We start from the raw sequence: 4,753 nt of genomic DNA on the forward strand, positions 1-4,753 counted from the left end.
GGCAAAAGCTTCAAAACATATTGTGGCTTGGTTAAGCTCTGAATTCTTTACAGTGTAAAGGGAGCCTTTTTGTGTCTGTAATACGCACTCGGCTCTCCACCGAAGGCAGCAGTTCGCTGCTGTTATTTGTCATTCGTACGGCTGCCGCAGAGAGATCGCAACCCCTTGTCCTGGGCTTTGTACCCACCAGAGACGCTTCTTCCCCCACCAAACTGATTAACATCACGGCAGGGCTATGATCTTAAAAAGCTGGCACTTCTGATTAGGTTTTTGTTGAAGTTTGAGGAGTTGACTGAGTACCGAGGGCTTTGTGCGTGTGCAGTGGGGTGGTTGCAGGGGGTAGGACACATCCCCCCCCATTTAGAGGTGCCATTGGAGCCGCACTTGGGGAGAAACTTCACAAGCATTTTCCAGCCTAAACCTCACGCTCTGTGCTCAATGGGACTTTGTCAAGTGACACGCTAACATTTTGTTTGGGAGTGAAGTAGATTTCTTAATTGCAAGTGGACTAAGTCTGACAGATAGGCTTTTCTACCCTGAAGAGGGAGGAAAGCCAGAAACTTGGGGGGTTTGTGGGGGGGTGTTTTGTGGAAGATGCTCAGATGTCTTGGTAATGGGTTCCTGTGCCAGATGGAAGGCAATCGCTGGAAGAGCAGATGAACAAAGACTCTTCACAATCTTTTTCCTTAATTAAATTCTTCTTTCTGTAAAAGTGCAATGTTTTCCCCACCAAATTGAAAGGATTGCCATGTATGATTGTTTAAAAAGCTACAGGTTAATTGTGTTATATGTATCTGTAGAAAAATTAATGCTATATGCAAAAATGGATGAAATGCTCAAATAGCCCGTTAATTAACTCAGCCCTATAGTTAGCAGGGTTGGCAGTAGAGGAAAGAATAATGCCTTTTCAATCCGAAACCTTCCCTCCCTCCCCATCCGTTTTATCTCTTCTTGTCACTTCCTATTAGCTGATCATGACATCTTATCTTTTTCCTGAAGGGTGGGCCAGAAGATTACTTTGGAGCTCATGTAAGTGACACTCCAAGGAATGGCTGGCAGCGGGTTCAGCGGCCCCGGCCCCTGGAGCCGCAGGATGTCATCCCCGTGACATGCCTGGAAACCCCAGCTCATCCCTCAACTGTCCCGGTTACAGCAGCATCTCCGTCATGTTGCACTTCAAGTCTGTCACAGGCACGGGTTCACGCTCCTCACCCGGGAACCCTTCTCTTTTTTGCTGAGGACCATATTTTTATTTTTAACACAGAGTCCTTCACATCAGTGGCAGTGAGGGTTTCTTTTGCAAGATGGCATTCCGCCATAGGAGGGGTTGGCTGGGGATCACACACCAAATGTACACACATGTGCTAAGAGAGGAGCCGTGCGTGAAAGCCACCTAAACATAAATTTGAAATTTATTTCTTTTTCAGTGATTTTGAAAGGTCTTGGGCCAGTAGCTCTGGACACCAGCTCTGGTCTCTGCACTTTCTCTTTCACATCACTCTGTGGGAAGCAGTTTTTGGGAGACCTCTGCCTGCCTGGAGGTGTGGGGCTGTCCCGGCAGCTTTGCCCCACGCCAGCCACCCGGTTCCTGGAGCCCAGGACGCTCCTGGTGGGGGGACACAGCCAGAGCGCTCCCACCAGCTGTAGCCAGACATTATGGCTCATGCTGGAGGGACTCACTGCCGGCACCGTAATTGCAGGCTAGCTAGATTTTTGCTGTGGTATTACAAATTCCCCCAGGGAAGCCCACAACTATGACCATTTACATGGTAACATTGTCAGGCATGAGTCATTTTCTTCTCTCTCTCTGTCTGTCTCTGTTTCTCCCTCACACACACACACTCACAAATGCGAGCACAAATCAACAAACTGGTAAATAACATTTAAATGATGCTTTAGTGCATTTTCAGCCCTCTTTTTCTGGCTGAGTGTACAGTTTGATGTACTTTTTTTTTGTTGCTATAAAATGTAGCACAAAATGTGTGGGCCATGTGAATGTTTATACCGGAATGATGACTTTTGCATCTTCTGCTTCGTATTATGGTTTTTTACCGGGCTACCTTTAAGAGTCCTTTAACTAAAAAATTAGTGAGGAAAATGAATCCTTAAAAACCAAATCTTTCTCAATATAATAAAACAGGAAACTTGCAAAGTGAGTGACAGGGTCACTGTTTAAGAAGTTTTTTCACCTGACTCTCCTTCATTAATGCTCCCGCTCTGCTAAGCTTCTTGCCGCCCTTTTCCTACACATCCGAATAAATGCAATGTGTGTAGTCTCATTTTATTGTACTGGCTACATAGTCATAATTCACATAAGTAAGTACTTGCAGGTTTGGTGTTCTTGGATCTGAATTCTTCTGTGAAGCAACTTTCTCGTGTACTCTGAAATGTTCAGTTTGGTGCTTTTTTAAAAAAAAAAAAAAGAGCATCCGCTAAAAGAAAGTTAGGAATGTCGCTGCAAAGTTGTGGGGTGCCTGAATGAAGGTTGCTTTTACAAGACAAATATGGCAGGTTTGTGCATGCATCCTGATTGTCTGAGCAATATCCCGCAGGGGATCGCTGCTGAACCACACACTCTGTCTTAAGCAGGAACGGATTTGATTTCCCCCCTCTCCTCCGCTTTTGTCACTCTTTCTCCAGCACAATGCATGAGACAGGGTGTGTGAAACCAGTGCTGTGTTGTCACCTAACAGGCAGGGTGAAAGGGCAGTACCGTAAAACGTAGCTCAGCTCAGGTGATCCTGGAGAGTGTCAAAATGGAGGATGTAGGTGGAGTAAAAAGCAGGTAAATTTGTGTACCACAGCGGGTGTCTGGGTGAAAATTCTGGATGCAGTGACCAGATCTGTGTGGCCAAATGTGTGCCGAAGACACCGCCGGGAATGTGTGACTATGAGTTTGGTGGCGAGGCCTCAGGTTTTGCATTTTGTTAGATTTACGTTTGTGGAGTGAGCAGAGGTTGAATAATTTATGGTGGTGACCACTTAGATACCATATGTCATGTTTTTTTTAAAGCAGTATGGTTTTTTTAATACACAAAAGGGAACAGACACTGGAGCTGAACTTTCTTCATTTTATTCAAGAAAAGAATACTTAAAAATGCTTAGAGTAAAGGGAGCCCCTTTCTATACACTTTGAATCTGCACTAAACTTGACTAGTCAGCATCACTCTGTCTTTCCAATGAAAAATAAATCCAGAATGATTGCACAGTATCACACACAAGAAGAAACAACAAGACTTTTACACCGGTCTCAGTAAGACAGCATGCTTTAGTGTAGTTGTAAAGTTTAGTGAAAGCGTATTTCTGTCCATTGTTTAAAAATGCATATTTAAAGAAATAACGACTCAATTCCCACCCAACAGTATATAAATGGTAGTCTTGATGTCACAGGCAAATTTTTGTAGGTGGTCCCACTGTTGTTTCTGGGAGATTGCATTGGAAATAGTCTATTGTGTATTTTATTTTGCTGTGAGAAAAATGAAATCCTTGCATACTAGGAGTTCACATGTCCCTTTAAGTCTTAAAATATGTTAATTTTACATGCCAAAGTCTTAAGAAGTGTTTGACTGCCCATGGCTTTTGTGTGCATCTCCAGATGGCAGATGCCATTTTGTGTTTCACATTAATTGAGTAAATTTCCTTGCTCTTTGTACATATTGCAGAGGAAGCCATTCTCTGCTTTCAATAGGACAGAACAGCTCTTTGGCATCAAACCCTTCTGGTCTGGTGGTACTAAAACTGTTTTAAGGTGGAATTCTGAGAACAAGCTGTTGGCAATACAGATTTCCTCTACTGTAAGATGAAAGTCAGACATTTAACAGTTATCTTAGAAATATCTTGAGGGTTTTTCCTGGGAATTGTGAAACAAACCAGTTAGGATAACCTCAGGGGCTGAAGACATAAGATACATGTTTTTTCAATATTCATTTAGCTAAAGGAAAAAAAAAATCTTTCATCTTGGAGGGCACTGTTTTTCATTCATTTTTTTGCCAGTTTTGTTTTTTCCCCTCTCACTTTCTAGATATTAAAAAAAAAAAGTCTCGGGGCCTTTAAAATACTTCACTTTATCCAAACATTAGTGTAGTTGTAGAAATTTGCAGTACTGCTTTTTTGGGCACAAACAGCGAAAGAGGGTTTGGTGGGGCCATCACAAGGAACACCTGAGGTGCCATACGATACTGGCCGGTGCTGGGAAGCAGTGATGGCCGCCCCGCCGCTGGCACCGGGCACCCTCGCGTGTCTCCTCCAGCACAAAGCCCGTGGGGTCCCTGCCGCGCCGAGCCCGGTCGAGCACCGCTCGCCTGAGCCACCCACCAGCCTACCCTGAGGTACCTCATACGAGGGCTTTTCTAAGTTTGAAAGCTGTGGTACTCAGGATAAAAAGGCATAGAGGTTGTACAGCTAAGCATGCCCTAAGTCCAGATTAATTTCTATATGGATGTTATAGTATTTATAAATGTTAGGTGTTTGTGAGAAGGAGAATTTATGCACAGCAGTGCTTTAGAAGTGGCTTAACATGTTTTTACACCGAGATAAAATGAGTCCAGTAATGAGACTTTAAATAACCCTTCTAAATTTTTTTCTGTATGTTCACTCTCACAAACTCCCTGTAGAAGGGAGGCAAAACAAATATCCTGTCTGTTTGAATATAGAAGACAGAAGTTAATGCTCATCAAAGAAACCAAGATTATATGTCATGTTATTAATCAGATTTTTATCATGGTAAGTGGTGTCCAGATATAGTTGAAGTGGG

General features: G+C 43.3%; 1 long non-coding RNA gene across 1 annotated transcript in view; it reads left to right on the forward strand.

Moving 5' to 3' along the window:
* LOC115350376 overlaps positions 1-3,354 on the forward strand; it is a 7,514-nt gene extending 4,160 nt beyond the window's left edge. The window contains exon 3 of the long non-coding RNA XR_003926412.1: positions 1,000-3,354. This is a non-coding gene — a long non-coding RNA (uncharacterized LOC115350376). The remainder of the gene's footprint in view (positions 1-999) is intronic.
* Positions 3,355-4,753: the final 1,399 nt, after the last annotated feature.

This window comes from Aquila chrysaetos, chromosome 13 (genome assembly GCF_900496995.4).
Source record: "Aquila chrysaetos chrysaetos chromosome 13, bAquChr1.4, whole genome shotgun sequence".
NCBI lineage: Eukaryota > Metazoa > Chordata > Aves > Accipitriformes > Accipitridae > Aquila > Aquila chrysaetos.